Source organism: Equus asinus, chromosome 2 (assembly GCF_041296235.1).
Source record: "Equus asinus isolate D_3611 breed Donkey chromosome 2, EquAss-T2T_v2, whole genome shotgun sequence".
NCBI classification, from domain to species: domain Eukaryota; kingdom Metazoa; phylum Chordata; class Mammalia; order Perissodactyla; family Equidae; genus Equus; species Equus asinus.
Window position 1 is genome coordinate 45,986,159 of NC_091791.1, and position 20,977 is coordinate 46,007,135.

The 20,977-nt window shown below is 36.9% G+C and overlaps 1 protein-coding gene and 1 pseudogene across 1 annotated transcript in view; one reads left to right on the forward strand and one right to left on the reverse strand.

The window, feature by feature from the left end:
• The window catches only part of PCDH15 (protocadherin related 15), a 1,592,394-nt gene that overhangs the window by 1,156,099 nt on the left and 415,318 nt on the right, over positions 1-20,977 (reverse strand). The window contains exon 2 of the mRNA XM_070487986.1: positions 7,449-7,524. The gene's annotated coding sequence lies outside the window, so the exon portion shown is untranslated. The remainder of the gene's footprint in view (positions 1-7,448; positions 7,525-20,977) is intronic.
• Positions 2,354-19,779, forward strand: LOC106847427 (nucleolar protein 12 pseudogene; annotated as a pseudogene).

Sequence of the window (20,977 nt, forward strand, 5' to 3'; positions counted from 1 at the left end):
TACTTACCACCAGTCTGGCAGTCCTTCCTTCTGCTTTCAAGAATTTCAGTCTCTGTTTGGGGATCTCTGTGACGTGGGCACGCTGACAGTTACCTTATTCCAGAGGAGGAGTATATAACCTAAGCTAAGTCAATAAGCACTGACCACAGTGAATAGTTCCTTCAGCAGTGAGCATGTGACAAAGATGGGCTAAATATACCGGGATGAGTGACTTTGTTAGGGATGCTATGGATAGGAATTTGGAAGTGTATAGGACACTGAGAGTGTATAGGTTAGACTGAGATCATGGAGAAATCTGTCTTAAAATGCAGCCATCACGGGCCTGCCCGGTGGTGCATTGGTTAAGTTCACACGTTCCGCTTCTCGGTGGCCCAGGGTTCGCCAGTTCCAATCCCAGGTGTGGACATGGCACCACTTGGCAAAAGCCATGCTGTGATAGGCATCCCACATATAAAGTAGAGAAATATGGGCATGGATGTTAGCTCAGGGCCAGTCTTCCTCAGCAAAAAGAGGAGGATTGGCAATAGTTAGCTGAGGGCTAATCTTCCTCAAAAAAAAAAAAAAGAAATGCAGCCATCACCAATGAAATCAAAACTCACGGGTGGAAATATTTCTAAGCCCTTGGATCAATCCTTTCCTTAAACACAAAGAGGAATTCAAGATTTTCAGATTCATAAGTCAATAAACTGACTTTATAGTTTATGCTAATTTGAGTTACTTCCACTGTAAAGGTCAACACATATGTGAAGGTACTCATAATTATAGATAGGGGCTTTTGTGTAGAAAATCATTAAAAACATATTACACATAATATGCAAATTTTTGGCAAACTTATTGCGTTCTATTGCTTCAAAAGCACTTGTATTTAAAATCATATATAATTACGTGTATCTTTAATTTGAATTTTATTTTCTTCTAGAGTGGGCACTGAATAATTTTAAAAAATTTTTACAGAACTATTGATGATGGATGCTAGGTTTGGATTCTGATCTGAAATGTGAATACTAACTCTTTCGGATTTTAGTGATAAGATAGGTGTAAACAAATGTAAGACAGGAGTAAATTGTGGCAGGGGTGAAATATTGACCTTACACAGTTCAAAGATTCACAACTCCTCAGTTACCTCATAAGGAGGAACTGTCATTCTTAATGATCTAAAAATCATTCTTATGTTCCAAGACAGAAATGCGTCCTCTACCAGTTTCTCTAATTTTCATATATGAACCTCAATATTAGACAAACAGAATAACAGCTGATTACATCCGATGGACTTTCAGAGGGTTTGGGGTCAGAGACCAAAGTTTTTGAAGTGAGAAATAGATGTAGTCATTAAAGCAGCAGCACTTAATAGGGTGATTCAAGTTGGTCTAAATAGAAAACAACAGACTGAGAAGCTGTCAGAGAGGCACTGGATATTATCTCCACTATGGCGTTTATAATCTCAAAGATTTTAGGGGGGAAGTTTTATGTGTGAAAATATATGAGGAGAGAGGGGAAAAAGGGGGAGAGAGAGAGAGGCCTCAGAGTGTTTTGCTGTTGATGAAGTAATTTTAAAAATATCATCTCATTTGGGTCTTGCAACTAACCTAAACAGTGTGAAGGGCAATTATTATTATCCTCATTTTAGAAATGATGAAAGGGAAGCTGATATCCTGTGTGGCTAAGGGACTTTACTACAGCAAAATAGCTAGTAAATGGTAGACTCGGGATCATATTTCAGATCTTTGACTGTAAATACTTGGAAGTTTTATACCACTTCCACATTGTAAGACACTACTCACGAATCATAAATAACTATAAAATCTAAAAAGATTGCTAATATAATTTCAAATGGAAAAGCTCTGAATATTTTGTCACTTTCTAATCTAATAGGTTCCAGTTGTATCACTTGGATTTGATATATCTTTGTTTATTATATTTCAGAAGACAGTTTTCATTTTTTCTCTCAATAAATTTATCAAATTATATTTATTAATATTATAAATGAATATAAGGTATAATTTGGCTAAAACATCTGCTGAAAATTCTTATAAAATACTGAAAAATTCGTATAGCTGTCCGTGTGCATCTTTAAAGTTACTCTGAACCTTCTTACACCCTTTCACTTCCTACATGAAAGGGAAGAAAGACAAATAGTTTCTTTCTCCATTTTATTTGCAGCAAGGAGTGTCCCATTGATTCATTTCAGGGCCACAAAATATAAGTGGAAAAATCTGGTGGTCCTTTTGCAAAGTTTGGCTTTCCCCTAGGAAAGAGGGTTACCGCATTTGGTGCAGCCTTTTGCTTCTTCTTGCTTTAAGTTTGGGCACGAGGGTTGGAAAAGCAGCAGCAATCCTACCTCCATAAAGGAAAGATGAAGGCAATCAGAGAAGTTATCCCTAAGCCCTGGCATGTCTGCATTGCTGAAAACATGCTAGCGACTGCCAAACTTTGGATTCGATGGGAGGAGGGGGTTTTGTAAGTTTTACTGTTACTTACATTCATTCAATCCTGAAATATCCAGATAATGCTTTTTTGGTCCCTCAAACTCTCAAAACTATTTAAAGCATGTTAAGTATGCTTTCTGTCACAACTTAGAGCAGGCAATATAAACAGCACCATCAAGCAAACATAAACATGCATCATTCTTGCCTGAGGGCAGACGGGTGTCCATTAATCCAAGAATAAATTGTGTCTCTACCATGCTAATATCCTTCAGGGGTTTGGCATTTCTGTTGGATTAAGTACCTTGTTGATGCAGACTTACTTTTCAGTCTTACGCTATACATTTCTGCCACTTGACTATTTGCTGCAAAAGGAAGATGCTTTCCCTATTACCACCGCCTTTCCCTTATTCATGCTCTTCCGTCTAGCACCAATGCTTTCCCATTCTCCTCTCTTCTGTAACACTGCCTGTTGAAGTCTACGTATAATCTTTTCAAGCTTCTCTGCAACAATACCTCTTACATGAAGCCTTGCCTCATACCTGTAACCAAAATCATTTTTTCCTTTTCGTCTCCTTGGAAAGTGTTTTACTGCTCATGTGACATTTATACTACACATTTTATTATATTCTTTTGTGTACAAATTCCATTCCCTGCCCTCTGTGAAATGATCACCATCCCTCCTAGTAGACCAGAAAGCTCATTGAAGGCAGGAGGACCATGTGATTCATTTTCCTTGGCCACACAGAACCTAGCAGAGATACTGATATTGCTGTGATAGTCACAGGTAGCAGGGTCGATAGGGTTGATTTCTCTGTAAAAAGTGATTTATTTCATCATGCCTTTCTTTACTGCTACATACTTATCAAAAATGAGAGTCAGGAAAGAGGATGCAGTATCTCCCTGACCCTTAACTTTTAGAGAGTTTGGTCTTTATGAATAAAGAAAGATCTCAAGAATAGAGATTTCCAAAAGAACTCCTACATATTATTATCAGGGGTTGGCAACCTACTGCACACAGGCCACATCCAGCCCAGTGGCTGTTTCGGTAAAGTTTCATTGGAACACAGCCACACTCGTTGGTTTATGTAAGATCTAAGTTTACTTTTATACCACAAAGGCAGAGTTGAGTAGTTACCGCAGCGACCTGTATGGCCCACAAAGCCTCACATATTTACTGTCTGGCCCTTTATAGAAAAAGTTCATAAAACCTTGTTATCAGGAAGGTTAAAAGCAATAATAATTCAATAGCCCCATAATTTAGAGAAATAAAATTTAACAGTTTGAAGGCAGAACTTCTCTGAGCCTGTGATTCCTATAATGTATTGCATGTATTCCTATCATGTATTTCTGATGTCCACGTCATTTCCTTGACTTCCTCAAATTTTTCTGACCACAGGAATTTTTTTAGCTGATTGTATCTCAGGCTGAGTGATCTGAGGATCACCAGTTTGGCAAACTCTGCTTTAGAAAAGTGCAAGAAAAAACTTTTAAACTGAATTGCAGTTTTGCCTCTAAAGTATTGCCCACATCTGATAATATTTATCTCTCTGAGGAGTCACTTATTATTCTAGTGATTTTCTCTGATACAATTAAGCCATTTAGCAAACAGCCCTGGCCCATGATAAAAGGACCACTTAAGCTTCCTTGACGTCAAAGTTATAGGATACCTTGTACTATAAACAAGTTATGTGGTAATTATCTGAGTGATGTTGATAATTAATGTCAAAACAGTTGCAAATGTACTTGAAAGGAGTATATATGATCTTGGATTTAAAATTATTTAATCTAATTTAAATGGAGCCAGGAATACCAGGCTTCAGGTACATTACTCTGATTGATTACACAATTATAGACCCTGTTAGATGTAGAAATTACTTTGTATATTTTCTTATAGTTCTTAAATTACTGCTTTCTTCAACCTCAATACTTCCCTTAGATAATATAATTTGCCTCACTTATACCCCTTTAAACAAGCTATGTTTCCTCAATTTGAGTAGACATGTTGATGACGTAAAAAGATGCTAAATCAAAATGTATTATGTATTTTCCCAGAGGCTCAGAAATGTGTACAAATTATTTAGTTCTTCTATTCATTTAGTCTAACAGAAGATACAAAGATAATTGAAGCTGACACATGTATACTCTAAAGAGACTATCTAGAATTATCTCACAAAGGTAAATTCAACGTATAAAGATCTACAGCCTCCAATTTATAAATTGTGTAATTCATCTACTCTCATCCCAGATCAGATGCCTTCCTATTAACAAAGGAGAGACAGAACAGTGTAGCAGAACCTACTATAGTTTTGGAGTCAGATTCCAGTTTGAATCTCAGTTCCTCTGCTTGGTATTACCCAACTTAACTTTTTTTTTTTTTTTCTGAGTAAGATTAGCCCTGAGCTAACACTTGCTGCCAATCCTCCTCTCTTTGTTGAGGAAGACTGGCCCTGAGCTAACATCCATGCCCATCTTCCTCTACTTTATATGTGGGATGCCTACCACAGCATGGCTTGTCAAGTGGTGCCATGTCCACACCTGGGATCCAACCCAGCGAACCCCAGGCAGCTGAAATGGAATGCAGTGAACCACTGCGCCACTGGGCCAGCCCCTCAACTTAACTTTTTAAATGAGCAAAATCTTCTGACAAGTAAAGCATGAGTACTTTAAGCATACTCAAGGAACTTTATACCACAATTTGACTTTACCTCTTCTACCTAGAGTTACTTCACTGATGGTTTCTAAAATATTCTCTTTGGTCAATGTTTTGTTTCCTTGTCCTATTGGTAGAACTGAGACCGCTAGTAATAATATCCATAAATGTAAAATGTTGCTTTGAATAATTTACTTGTTAAATGTATTTATTTAGTATGATACTTAATTTAACAATGATTTGAAATAGTTAAGATGTAAAGATGTTTTAAGATAAAAAACTAAGTAATAAAATCTGAGCATAGGGAAGGTAACATCTTAGAAAACTTAGGGAGTTGAAATGTATATTAAGGAAGTTTCTGCAAAATGACTGAAGTCCTTTCCAACTTCATTGTGTTCTTGCTAAATTTGTTACATAACAATGCTGACAGTGTACCAATTGCTCAAGGAGAGAAATAGAGATTGTTTACACTAAGGCCAGGGGAAAAAATAAAAAAGAATTACTCTAATATCTCATAAAAGGGAAAGTAAAATATATCTAATATTTTTTAAGGTTACCCTTTTTATCTCTAGTGAAATGGAGTTATAATTGCCTCATCTCTATTAATCAATATTTGAATACACTCCTACCATACAAGTGGAGTGGGAAGGTGCACACGAAAAATATTTATTCTCCCCCATCAAGGAATTTAAACACTGAAAGGTTAAGTCCCATATGAGAATGTTTGTCCTGGAAACTTTGATACTGCTCTAGCATTCTCTCTCTCTCTATGCATTCGTATGCAGACACGCACATATGCAAACAGGTGAATTGATATATTATTAATTCTTCAATAATAAGATATTTACGTCATATTTTCTTTGAAGAGTATGAGAGGGAAAATTCATTGTGAACTTACCTTGGACTATAAATAGCAATAGACTTTAGGACATGAAATAGTCTTTTTTCAATTATTTTTTTCACGTTTCTATTCATTGACAAAACAGAATCATAATTTTTAAAAAAATTTTACATGTTCCTTTGCATGAAAAATTTATTATCTGAAATATGTTGTTCCATAGGAATTTAAACATGCTTAATGAGAAATAAAGTTATTGTTGGAAATACAAATTGTCTGTGCATTTAAATACCATATTTAAATATACATATCATATGTATACAAAAAAGTATCTATAGCACTTTTAAAATGAATAGCTTTTTAAATATTGAATACATAATTACTGACAGGATAAAATTATTTCAAGTCTTTATTTTCAAAATTCTATAAATCCCCCCAACAAGACTGCTTTTTATGTTGCATTTATAGCTACACTATAAAAATACAACATTGTAAAAATATTATTTTTAATATTTTTAAATATTAAGGTAGTAAATATTTATGGAGTACCCAATATGCCACAGCATTATGACATGCTCTAAATATACTGGTGGACAAAAGAGACAAGTCCTTTATTTTTCTGGAGCTTACTTTCTGTCAGGAGCAAGAGTAATTTCAGAAATAAGCAGGTATGTGTCTACATACTATATTTTTTTAATAAATTGCAAATTAAAATTACTTATTTCTTTTTTAATAGCATTTGTTTTTCTGAAATATCATTTCACTTTTAACTGAACTCTTTAATTATAAATTTCACTCAATACTATCTCAATGTGGAAGAAATTATTGTATTTCTGTGCCTATTTCTGTTACTTTCTATTTCTGATTCTATTTCCATGGATTTAAAATATTATCAGGCCACTAAAATATATTACTCCTTGCTTTCATTGAAGCTACGGTTAACCAAATGTTATCTTAATTCCTATTTTGTTACTCCAAACTTCCAAAAGCCATTTCTTCTGCAATCAAAGCACAAGCCTCACTTCAGAAACACATAAAAGAAAATTGATTTTCATCCTGAAAATGTCAAACTTCTGCCTATACTGCTCAGCTATGGTTTTCTGAAACAGCAAAGTTCAAGAAGAGCCATCGACCTGATGGCCCTTTGACACACGATGATAGATGCCATGTGTCTACTACTTTACAGCCAGAACATCCTCTAAGAGAAGGAGACAATCAATGAAGAATAATAAATCTAAACTGGGTAGAAGCTTTGCTTGTTTTAAATGTATTAAAGGAGAAAATACTGGTGTTTCACTTCTCTGGGGAAAAGCTCTTATAAACTCCGTGATTAACTCTTTCCTCTCTTTCTGGTTTAGATGAATCAGACATACATACATCTGCTTAAGGAAGTAGACCAATGGCTAAAAGTTAAACTCATACATAGTTAATGAACTTAACATAAAATACAGATGCAATGTATTGTTCTTCAAAGGAGAAGAAAAAAATGTTAAATAAAGGATACAAGTTTTTAAAAAATGTAACCACTACTCACCCTTGTGTCTTATCCCTCTGTCAGCCACTGGTTCTGGCAACTTCAACTGTTTCTAGTGAATGATGTTTCCATTTTCCTAGAGGATAGAGTTATTGGTCAATGCCATGTCAAGAGCAAAGACTTTATTCAAGTGCAGGACATACGAGCAATTCATTTACTTACAGATTATACTTATGTTTGTGATGAATTATTGCAAATTCCAAAGAGTAAATCTTGCAATCATAAATGTCAGTTTTGGAAGCGGCACACTTCTAAGTTAAAACTTAACTCTCAGAATGCATACCATCATATACACTCCACATTATATTCTTAGGGAAAATAAAATCACTCACACATGTGAATTTTTTATGCCATTTGACCAGAGTCCTAACAAGGAAGTGCAGTATAAATTCTCCTTCAATGACACTTTAAAAATACAGTGTTTTATAAAATGGTAAATAGAGTCAAGACAATTAAGGACAGTTATATAGTTGAAGGTTATTTTTGAGTCTACAGCAATTTTAGCTTTCAGAACGTTATACTATACTCTTATTTCCTTAGGCTCACAAATTTTGCATCTATGTTTTTTCAAAGGTGAAATGTATAATTTTTGATAATGTAATGCAAAATCTTAAGACATTTTAGGTATTGCTATTATTCCTACTAGACTTTAATCTTCTTCAAAGCTGAAGAACTTGTCTTAATTATTTATAGCTCTTATAATTCCATAGTTAGTACAACATTGGTATTTACATATCAGGAAATAGGTACAGAAATAGATGGAAATAGCTATAGTTTGTTTCAAACACCTAAACACGTTCCCTTGAAACTCCGTAGAATATATGAAGTTGACAGATGCACTTAACTTATGGAAAACAAAAGTAATGATTTGTTTCTCACAACTAAACTTTGGCTATGAACTACTGAATAAGTAGAGATAAACACACAAAAATAACAGTTTAAAATAGTACTTCTAAAATGATCTACATTAAATAACAGCAAGTAAATAACATCATGAGAAAGAAGATAAGTATTTATAAAAATTAAAACACAATTGAAATTTTGAAAATAGCGTTTGCGTGAATATATAAAGATTTTTATGCAATCTAAAAATTAAGAAAAGCATAACAATTTTTATACCTGTTTGGGGATTAGGAAATATCTAACTTTAAGGAAAAAATTAATAGGACAGTTTTCAAAATTAAAAAATGATAAGTAGCATATTCATATGGTTTTTTCACAATAAAATGTAAGCTTAACATCAATATATAAAACATTGTTGAACCTTTTCTCTTCAGTCAAATTATGGATAGAGTTTGATAGGATCTTTAAAATTTATACCACCACCTGTCAAGCCTACTCTGGCCCCTTGGTATCATGTGAGACATTTTTGCACAACTCTAAGGCTCCATAGAACATATTTTTGAAAACTCTTGACATAGATCATTCCTTAACATACTTTAATAACAGCTATAAGAAAGGATACTGCATGGACAGAATAAAATTGAGTTCCTCCATTGATTTAACCAACAATGACCATAAGAAGACAATTATACAGTAACTTCCTGACTATACTTGGGCTCTGAGTGTAGCTTCAAAGACCAAAAATAGCTAGATTTTCACTAGGGTTTCTTATATTTCTGGATAGTGCTGAACTCTCAATTAGTCCCATTCTAAACAAACCATTTTGCACTGTACTTTGGGTCTATTTGGAATACAGTGGGGTTGCTCACCACTTCTGAGTAATGATTACACATGCTATAAAATATAGCAGAAATTATAGAACATTTGTAAATTAACACTTAGAGTGTTTAATGCCGCCAGAGAAAGGAAATAGAAGACAAATGAAACAGAAACTTGTATGATTTCGGCATTTATAGTTGTGTAAAAAAATTTCATGTGATCATGCATATACTTTATCATTATAGTTTGAAAGACCAAATAATTAATTAAAATATTACTTTTTTAACACTTACATCACCAGACCTAGATTTGAGGAGTTATAAATCAAAGCTTATATCTAGAGTGTAAAATTTCAGTAAATAGTTTACATGTTTTCAAACATTGAAAGGTAGAATAAAGGTGACATCTTAGGTTAATACCAACTCCTGAGGTATTTCATTTATTGTGAATATTAAAATTAAAAAAATCATTTTTCTAGATTGATACTTCAATAGTACCCCTTCTAAAGTTCTTGTGTAGTACCAAGAATAAACTCAAGATTTTCAAATTGCTCTGGGCTGCCCTAAAATTAACTAGAAGAAACAATATAAACAGAAATTCTGATTATTTACAGCACACAACTCCATACAGTACTTTGGAAATGTATTATCTAAGGAACTCAGTGCTGGAATCCCTGGCTAAGAAAACTAGCGTTTGCTTTAACAAATCTTCTTCATGACTCACCTCTATGATGTATTGTATTTAATCAATAAGATATATTTTTTAACTGCATTTCAGTTCTTTAACAGTGTCACGAAATGGACAACCATAGACAGATTTACGTGTGACCTAATTGAGTAATCACTCCCCCTCGACAATACCTGAATAATGAAGTGATTTGAGATTTATTAAGGTAAAAGAATTTATGTTTCAAAAAGGAAATTTCAGACTCTAGAAACATCAGACACGATAGGGTGATACTTTGAATTTTGAACCTAATGTAAACACTAGAGAAGTGTAAATTGATAAAAATATGAAATTATGTGGTGTTTTGCTATAAAAGTATAAAAGTGGTTACAGGCATGTATATAACTGCCAATGACCAGAGGGAAATATTTATTTTAAAAAAACACTCACTTGGGTGTGAAGTGAAAAATAGTAGAAAAGATTAATATAATTAACTGAATACCAAAAATGTTTAAGGCTAAGAAAAAAATATGATTTAAATAATACTTAGATTTACTTTGATACTTTAATGTTATCAATCATTTGTTGACATGAGATTGTACAAAAGCCAACTCACACAGTGATTTAATTAAAGTTCATTGATGGAGAAAAGGAAAGAAGGTGGGAAGGAAGGATGAATATCAATAGGCACTGAGGGACAGAGTAGAGAAGAAGATTTGATATTTTACAATGTGACAGGAGATCTTTAACTTATATCTAGTGGGAATGTCTTTTAGAAGGTGGAGGTAAGGCTTAGAAAGAAGATAATACCACCACCACCCCCACCTTTACTGAATGATAAAAAAGAAGAAAGAGAGTAGAGCATCCTAAGAAAGAAAAGCATGAAACTCCCAGTAGCAGGCATCTGTACAACATACGCTGGTAGAAAGCAAAGATTTCGCTCTCCTATTTAGTATATTTTATTGTTTGGATACCAAGACACTGCACTTCAGAATTTCCCTCCTACATTTCTGTCTGCTGCTCTGCTGGTTCCTTTTCATTTCTCTACCTCTACCTAGGTCTCCAAAATTAGATCTTTAATCCTTTCTACATATAGTGATTTCATAGGTTTTTAAAAATCTAGTCTTATGGAATTAAATATTGCCAAAATTGGCATTTTCAGCCTTATCCCTCCAGCCTCCAGTTTTTGATTCTACTTGAATGCCAATAGCCATTCCAAAATTAACGTGGCCAATGCCAAGCTCCTGATTCTCCCTTCTTTTTCCAAATGCCTTCTTCCCAGCTCTCCTATTCTCTGTAAACAGCAATTCCATTCTTTCACTAGCTTAGGCCAAGACAATGATGCATTCTAGACATTATAAGACCTCAAGTTAAAATACTCCTCCAACTACTATTTTTCATCCAACATTTCTGTGTTCAAGATGTGTTCTCAAATGCCTAATAATTCTTGGGTTGTTGTTTGCTTGTTTCATTTTTCTTACCATCACTCTAATCACTTCATTCAGCTCCATCAAATCTCTATATATTTTCAGCCATGATATAGTATGGCAGAGTGATACAATGGAAAGGCCTAGAGTTAAAAAAAAAAAATGGAGATGGATGTCAGTCCCTTTTGCTATTTATTTGGCATTTCACAAAGTTCTTTGCTTAAGTACACTCTAATTTTCTAATTTATAAAGTTGGTATGTAGGAGCTGATGATTTCTAAAATGTCTTACAGATCTGTGATTCAAGAGGATGTGATTATAAATCAGAAGTAGACATTGGCTTCAACTCGATAATTAATAGCAGTCATTTGGTAGTAGATTTTTATATGAATGAGGATTTGATTACTGATTTGGGAAAGAATGCTGTGTTCAGGATATGGAATGGATGAATAGAGGTGATTTGTGTCACGCAATTGTCATATCACCAGTAGATTTAACCAGAAGGAAAAGAAAGAAAAACATAAAGTAAGAAATGTTTAGTAACAGAAAAGACCTCTCTGAATCCAAGCAATAAAAGCCCTTTAAATTTGAGAACTATTTTGAATATTACATTTCAAACTTGATAGACACAATAACATAAATTCTTCATGGTTGCCATTGTGGGGGACTGGAATTGGCCACCCCAAGATATGTCTCTTTGGCATGAGGAATATTTTGGGCCGGTTACTTTTAAAAAAAAGTGCAGACAGGAAAGAAACTCTGAAAAGCAGAGTTTACTTGCCCTTTGTTAAGAGACATTTACATTTGTAAGGGAAATCTCCATCTGTAAAGCTGTCTTCCTCTCTGTACCAGTAAGAAGGGGAGATGACCTTATCTCTAGAAACTCTTAATCAATGCGAAAGGCAAGGACTTAAATCTACATAATAATCTTACTCTTGTTTATTGTACTTGTCTGGTAACCTCCTGTAAATGACCCCTCCATCCCCAACATCCTCCTTTGTCTTTAGCTGAAGATGACATTTAAGGTGGTGGCTTCAGCCATCTTGGTGAGTTGCTCTCTTTGCCTGAGCCTCTCCCATGTATACACATTATAAAGCTTTGTTTAATTTTCTCCTGTTACTCTGTCTCATGTGACTTTAATTCGTTCTCTGGCCAGAAGAACCCAGAGAGGGTAGAGGAAATGTCTTCCTCCCCTACACCATGTAACAGATGTCTTGAGCACTTTCCTTCTTAAAGATCAAGAGATTCTCAGACAACTAAAATATTGCACTTGTTTTTCTTAAAAGCTCTTAGAAAACTAATTCATTTTAGTGACATAAGAACTATAAAATATGTATTGTTAATCATAAGAATAAATTTATATTTCAGAAAACATACCATCATATAATATAAAACTTTAATTGACAAAAAACAATACTTTTTTATGACAAGAAATTCTAAGTTACTATAATTATTTGTCAGGGTACTTTAGTAAACCTACTACTCAACTAATCAAAATATTGCAATTTTTTCTTTCAAGATAAGTATACAAAAATGTTCAAATGAAGGCATAATTCTTGATTTTTTTAAATAGTTTATCTTAGTAAAAGATAGGCATAAAATCCTAGAAATAGCTGTTAAGTGAACAGAGTTTTGTTTGTGACCTAAGGGATTAATATATGACTTTGCAGAAAGCTTAGTGACTATTTAGCATAACAAGATGTTCAATGAATGGCCACTTCAGAGTGTTTGGATATTATAAATCATTATAATACCAGTTTGATATCTAAAAGGCCTTCTTCTAATACTCAGCATGCTACAATAACTCCACGAAATTATTTTTGGCGTAGTTCAAGAGTGTGCATCTCGTCATTACTTTCTCCTGCTGAGAGAACTCACACAGAATGCACCATTCTTTAAATCATGTTTTATAGAATATTTATGGTATCATTAGAATGTGACAAAAAACTTGAAGGTACAAAAAGAACAGAAGGAAGCTATGCATATTAAAACAAAGTCAGCATTTAAATATACTTACTATTAAAAGATGTACTTTTAGGTTGTCTTTGCTTGAGAAAGCTTTTATTAGAAATAGGCATTGCTTTTAGCAGTTGGAAACAGCTTCACAAGTTTTAAAAGCCTTTTAAATACAAAGATCTACAAAAAGGATTTCTCTTATGCAAATTTAAGCAACAGTCAGCTGAATCATATTACAGAGACTGGAGGCTGCTTATTTTCATTCAGATTCCAGTCCATACTTTCTCATACAAACGACCATATAACTACATTTGACGAATGCTGGGGAAACGTATGATTTCTGTAGATAACTGATTATGCTTTGTAATTGGCAATAAAAAACCCTGTAGAATTCCTGGCTACGCTTTTAATGTTTTTCTTTACTTTCACTGGCCCGTTGAATCTCTGTATTTAAATTGGCAAAGCCCCAGTAAAGACCTTAGTGAACCATTGTATGTTATGCAAGGAAGGTGACAAAAGAGGAATCAAGTTTTCCTCGGTGTTAGGAAGATATTATGAATGAGTGTGCGTATGTATGTCTCTATGTGTATGTAAAGGGCTGTGGGTGAAGGAGGCTGTGCACATGATTATCTTCCTTAAAAGAGTGTAATAAATTACATGCAATCCGTTGTTCTGCAACCTTCCCAGATTTAGCAAGTCTCATAGAAAATCATGGTTAAATTCATAGGTGAAAACTGCTAAATTAAATAAGGACACCAGTAGGCTGAGACTGATGTGGCTCTAATGCCCAGGTGGCCTGCTAAGCAAACCAAAACCTAACCCTGTAAATGCCTCAAGGTTACAAAACCAAAACACTAAGGACAAGCAATCCTAACAGCCAACTAGGCTTTAAGCTATAGCCAGTCAATAATTTTCCTTACTTTGCACATGCCTTTTCTCATCAAAGTCTCTCGCTGAGCTCCTGTCGGTGGAACTCCTAACCACTTCTGGATTGGTGCTGCCCAATTTGAATCAATAGATGTTCAAATAAACTCTTAAAATTTTTAATATGCTCAGCTTATCCTTTAACAAAACTCATACAACATTTTTTAGTTTGTATTTTTTAAATGCGAATGTAGTTGAAGGTTTCAATAAGCTCGGTCTTCTTAAAAGGCAATTTTGTCGATCTATTCCTTGCTTTTATCTGTTTTACCACTTTTTTATATATTGACTATATTATATTGGTCGTATTTTTTTGTTAATTTGTTTTCTCAGTTTGTGATATGCCTCTGAAGTGTGGCAGAGTAGGCTACCTCAAAATATACCACCTTGGCATAAGGATTATTTTGAGTTATAGGCTTTTAGGAAAACTACAAATAAAAGAAAAAGACTCTAACATTCCTTCTTTTTCTTAAAAACAGGAGATGAAATTCTCACGTGAAAGTTGTCCTTCCTGTACCACGAGGAAAGTGACACTCTTCTCATCAAGAGTAAGAAGTTGAGATGGAGAGATGTCTATAAAGCAGCCCTTGCTAAAATCATTCTTCTCCTCCTTTAGCCTCTACACACAGTTGACGTACTTTCCCACACTTGCCTCTACAACCTACTATAAAAGCATTTACGTTTCACCATTTCTTTAGGTTTTCATTTCCTTATAAGGGCTACCATGTCATATAAAACTCACATAAATGTTTATACTTTAATATCTGTCTTATATCAACTTAATTCTCAGGCCCAGACTAAAAGAATCCTAGGAGGGTAGAGGCAAAAATCTGCCTCTTCCAATGCCTTCATTTTATAGCACTTGACATAGATGCTAATTGATAATACTCTAAAAAATCTCTTATTTTTCCTCTGCACTTATTTTTCTTCCTTAATACTGAAAACCTATTCTCTAGTACAGAGATCTGATGTTCACATCTGTTTATTTTTATATTAGAAAATTTAGACCACAGTTGTTTTTGTTTTTGTTTTTGTTTTTGTTTGCAGGGGAAGATTCACCCTAAGCTAACTTCTGTTGCCAATTTTCCTTTTAATTTTCTTTTCTTCTCCCCACTCCCCGTGCCCCGCCCTGAAGCCCCAGTACATAGTTGTATATAGTTGTAAGTACTTCTGGTTTTTCTATGTGAGCCACTGCCACAGCATGGCTACTGACAGACGAGTGGTGTAGTTCTGCACCCGGGAACTGAACCCAGGCTGCCAAAGCAGAGCAAGCTGAACTTTAGCTGCTAGGCCATCAGGGCTGGCTCTAGACTAAATGTTTTAATCCATGTCAAATTGATTTTGGTGTAAGGTAAGTGCTGATGAGTCCAGATATAAATTACTACATTCAGAACTTTCTTATTTCACACATGGTACTATAGTTTGCCAACCCAGCATGGAAACGAAAACATCCAACTTTACAGATAAATATTGTAATCCCTGTTATAAAAGTAGAATTATATTCTCAAATCCTTGCTAATGGAATATTATTGTGTCACTATTCTTGAGTATCATTACAAGAAATCAATTTTAAAATTGAAACTTGCTTATTTTTATTTTTAGGAGGTACATTTTAGTTTGGAAGGTAGATGTAAAAAGTGCTACCAATTTGAATTAAATACTGCCAGTCGATATCCTTCAAAAATCTCAAACTGAGCAAAGATGTGTGGAAGATACAAAGAATAATAGACACAAATCTCTGTTCTCAGAGAGTTTATCAGTCTAGGAGATCAGTAGGCTCTCGTCCACATATAATACTTTAAGGCAGAATGCGATAGGTCACCAGAACATTGTGGATTGCTAAAAGGATTCAGGGAGGGGAGTGGTCAGAAAGAAGTTACAAGATAGCTTTAAAGAACACAGAGAGTTTGAATAGAATTGGCAGATTGTAAGATTCACAAGCGAAGTACAAAGTAAAGAGAGAGGAAATCAGAATCAATAAATGTCAAAGCCAGGAAAATATGAGACCTATTTGATAATTTTCAAATAAAGTAGTTTGGCTCCAGTTGTACAGGTTGGGGAAAGGTCTGGGGACAGATCATAAAAGTCCTACGTATGATGCCCAAGAGCCTGGATGCTAATACCTTTGAGATGGAAGGTTTTAAGTTGATTGTTTCTCATAAGAGATTGATCAGTATGTACTTCAGGAAAATTAATCCCTTAGCAGAAAGATTCATTACAAAAGGGGAGAATAGTTAAGGGGCACTTTCATTCATTCACTCATTTATTCACTTGTTCATCCATCCAACAGTAACTTATTAAGTACTTGCTATGGACCAGGCATTTTTCTGAGTTCTGCACCCACAGAAATTAATAGTGTGCAATAACTCAGATAAGATTCATCTGTCATAAATTGGATGTGACAATGTCTTTCTAATATGACAACAATAACACACAGAAAGCATAAAATAATAGAGCATAAATTGGGGTGCACATTCATAAAATTGCTTCATGGCAAAAGATCATGAAAGCAAATGAAGTGCTTTCCTGCAAAAAATATTTACAATTCACATTTCAGCCCTAGGGTTAATTGCCCTAAAATATTAAAAATCCCTGTGAATAAATAAGACTAATTACATCATAAACAAAGGGGCAAATTATGGAAGTTTTTCTCACTCTGTCTTATAGTATTGATAAGATGCCACTCTCTACCCTTTCCAGGTACATTTAAAACATTTTTTTAAATTGTTCTTGGTAAACACTCATATGGCAATTATTTTGTTCAAGGTTTATGTTAGGCCATGGGGAACTTTTTGTTGCTTGGTTGCTAATGGATTATTATTGTGTTACTGTTCTCAAGTACTTGTATTCTTGAAGGGGGAAACTTACTCAGGGAAAAAAAAGTATTTATAAACTTTAAAGGAAACTAGCTTTTAAGAGGTCATGCCAGGGCCTAAGATAGAGACTCAGGCTGGGAACTGGGACTGACTGACAGATACTGTGACAAGGCAGAGTGCTCTGGTGAGGTGATATTTAACCTGAGATCCAAAATATGTGAAGATGATAGAAGTTATAGGGAAAGACCATTTCAGGCAGCAAGAATAAAACAAGTTAAAGCCATGCCAGGTAAAAAAAAAATAAAGTCTGAAATGTTATGCTTTAGAATTCATTGAGTTTGAGCAAGCACATTTAAATAATTGTTTGCCTTTTTAAAAAATTCTGAATGCTCAAAACCACTTTGAAAGAATGGTTTCAAAGAGTTTTACATTATAGTTTCCTTGCAGCTATATTCTGTGAAACAGAGAAATATGATAAGACAAGATTTAAAATGTACTTACAAAATCAAGATAGACAACAAAAAATAGTAATAGACATTACATTAAAAGGTATTTTTTTCTACTCTAATAACTTTAGTTTCTATATGGTAGTTTACATTAATTTTTTTGTCATATTTAAAATATTAATACCTGACAATATTAGGTTAACCAGACTTTAGGTTATGATTATTAAAAAGATGAGTTTTCCGAAGTAACTTACTGAGTTCCAATTAAACTGTATGTTTAATTCGCACTTAAACATACCAGCTGATGATTCTTTTCTATTTATGGTGATACTGCATCGTGGGTCCCAGTTTTTGCATTAGGACAAAACTGCCACCTTGACCATAGTCATATCAGACTGTGCATCTGTTACAATAAAAGTCCTGGTTTACAGGAACTTGATCATTAAACTTTTTCATTCGTTAGTTTTTAAGGACTATTTCTAATTTATTGACAATAATTATCTGAGAGTACTAACGTTTTTAGAAAACTGGAACCACTTGAGGAAGAAGGCTAAAACTTGAGGAGCTTACACCAATCCAAATACAATTTTGTGTATAAGTGCGTACAGGGCATTATAATTATTCTATATTTCATGTTGAACTATTGAAGGAGAGGTTGCTTGAAATTTAGTTTAAAAATAATTTGATAATTTTTGAAGCTGAATATTCCTTTGAAGTCTTTTTTTCTTCTGAAAGAAAATAATTTTGATTAAATAGGTATTTAAGTAGTATTCTATCATTTACAAATTTTAGTAAATTTTAGATATTACTACTGCTACTATTTCAAAATACAGCAGTAGAAAATTTGTGGAAGGAAGAAAGGAGAGAAACTAAGCTTTTATTGGGAGGAAAGAAATGATTTAACTATTGTTTGTAGAAATGAACTGTGTTCAGTCTAGGCAGGAAATCATTTAGCAAGACTGTGTGACAAAGCAGACAAGTTAGTGAGAAAGAGACTAAAGAGCATTTCTATGACTAAAAGCCAAGTGAGGTGGAGCACGGCTGGGAAGAGTGCCTGGAGGCCGGAAACGCTGCCCGTGGAAGTGTAGCTAGAGAAGTGTAGTTCTTCTCGGGAAGAACTATTGAGAAGGTCAGGACCAGCCCAGCGCTTGTTCTCAGCTTCGACAAGGCGAGGCGGCGGGAGTACCTGATAGGCTTCACAGGTGGAAGGTGGCGCGGAAGGAGGCAGCCATGGGGGAGATCCAGCAGCGGCTCAAGCAGCAGCGCCACCAGGAATCCTTGCAGATGCTGTCCCAGAGAGAAGAGGTGCTGGGGGAGGCAGCCCAACTGGACTGGCTGCTGACGACAAACATAGGGTCTGAACAGTACGAACACGCCAACCGCACAGTCACCGCAAGCATCATCCGCAACCTAGACCCCTCCAGGGTTGTCCAGCTGTTCCGACTGCCTCTGCCTGAGCAAGGGGCTAGGCACGGGTCCGAGGATGCAGCATCATCCACGGGGAAGCCCACCAGCGCCTTTCCTAGGAAGTCCAGGGACCCCCTGCTATCCCAGGGGACAGCCGCTCTCAAGGCTTCGCTACCTGCACAGTCGTAAAAAGGTCAAAGGCAACATCCGCCAAGGGGCCAGGACTCCACCATGAAGCCCTCAGTCCCAGTCCTACCAGCAAGACCCAGCGCAGCCAGCTGCCAGGTAAAGCCCGGCCCAGCGAGAAATGAGCTCAGAACCAGGCCAGGCCCCAGCCTCGGCTGCAAAGACCTGTCCTGTCTCAGCTTGGCTTTTCCTGTACCCAGGAGGACACCAAGATGACTCCGCAGCCTAAGGTTGGGATGTCATGATCTCTCCTGGCATGGGGCTTGGACCTCAGAAGGAGTAGGCCACTCAGAGCTGGCCTCCCCTGGGAGGAGCCTTCAGAGCCAAGTTTGGGGCATCTTCCCAAAATGTGTATCCCACTAGGTCGTCATCAGATTTGTGAAACTAACTGCACTGGTGGTGTGTTTGTTCCTGGCCCTGATGCCATGCACCAAGGGCGGCTGCTGGGGTGGTGGAAAAGGTGGGGGTGGGGGTGGGGGTGGGGGGGTCAATCCTCACTCTCTAGCAGTTTTCCCTGTGGGTACGAAAAGCTAACGTTAGATCTGGGCCCCCTAACCAGGGTTGGAGACCAGTGTAACCACTGGTAGAATCCAGAGTCCACCTGCTGCTCTGAAAGCAGGCAGCTGGGGCAGGATGTGTGAGCAGTGCCCGGCTGTGCCCGTTACTAGCTGAGACTTCAGGTCTGTCCCTCTCCTCGGCCTCATTGGTCCTCCTCAGCTAAAGTGGAAGTGGTGGAAGCAGATGAGTTCTGGAGCATTCCCCACCCGCAAACTTGGGTAGCTTCCCCAGGCTTCCAGCTGCTCCAGAGGGAGCCCAACAAAGGAGGACTGATTAATCTGTTGTAAAGAAAATGCATTTCAACTTGCCTAGAAGTGTGACTTTTTCAGAGCAGACTCTTCAGGAGGCCCGTTGGTATTCTGCAAGGGCTGCCATTTCTTCATGCTCCGTCCAGATAGATCTTCAGGTGTGACTTCAGATGTGATGAAAACCAGGCTTGTCTCTTCCTTGTTGCAGCTTGTGAGTGATCTATCTCATTTACACACCTCACTGTTCCTCTGACTGAGCAGGGCTGTTGGCAGAATCCAGGTCCACCTGCGGCAGGTAGATGCAGTGCCAGCGAAGACAACCAGAGAGCACCTGTACTGGAGCTTTGCCACTTACTGGTTTCTCTGATTCTGGGCCATAGACACAAATTTTGGGTTGAGCCCTGGTTAAGGAAGCCACGTTGGACCCTAAGACTCGGACTGCAAGGGGGAGTAAGATGTGCCCTCAGCCCCCATGAAGCTCACAGACTAGTGAGAGAGTCGGTCAAGGTTAGAGGACAGTGCTGTGACAAATTCTGCCCAGCCCTAGGACGTAGGAGGCTGCTGGAGAAGAGGAGCAGAGAGCTGGGGTCTGCAGAGCAGGCCTTCCCTTCTAGTCACCCTGTGGAGGGTCTGCCAGGAGCAGCCCTGTCTCACCATCGGGCAGGCTCAGGAACAGTCCCTCTGTTAGGCTGCGCCTGAGGGTGGACAGGCGCTCTCCCATGTCACCATCAAAACCCACCATCTGGTGATGTCTGATCATTGGCTGGGGCATGTCTGAAGGCCACACCTGAGCATGAAGCTCAGGGCTTGTGACCAGGAAGCCCCATGACCTGGCTTTTCAGCTCCTGCCACCTGCCCTTCCTGCTGTCTTCCTATTGTCCTCCCCTGTGCTTAGGGATAGGTGACTCGCTCTGTTTGGCTTCCTCCATCCTGGGCAGAGGGTGGGGCCTGTTACCAGGCTCTCCAGGTGGTTCTAGTACTCAACCCAGGGTGGTGAGTCTGAGCCTCGCTCTCACAGGCCCCTGTGAGCAGGAACATAGCTGGGTCCTGGGGAATCAGTGCACACAGTAGGGCTTGGGTTTGAATCCTGGCTCTGCCACTTGGCCACAGTGTGAGCTCTTCACTGTGCTGACTTCTCCGGGTCTAGTTCCACGTGTGGAAGATGACATAAGACACCTACCTCTTAGGTCTGCCCCGAGGCTGAAATGAGACCCTGTACATGAACCACTTTCCACAG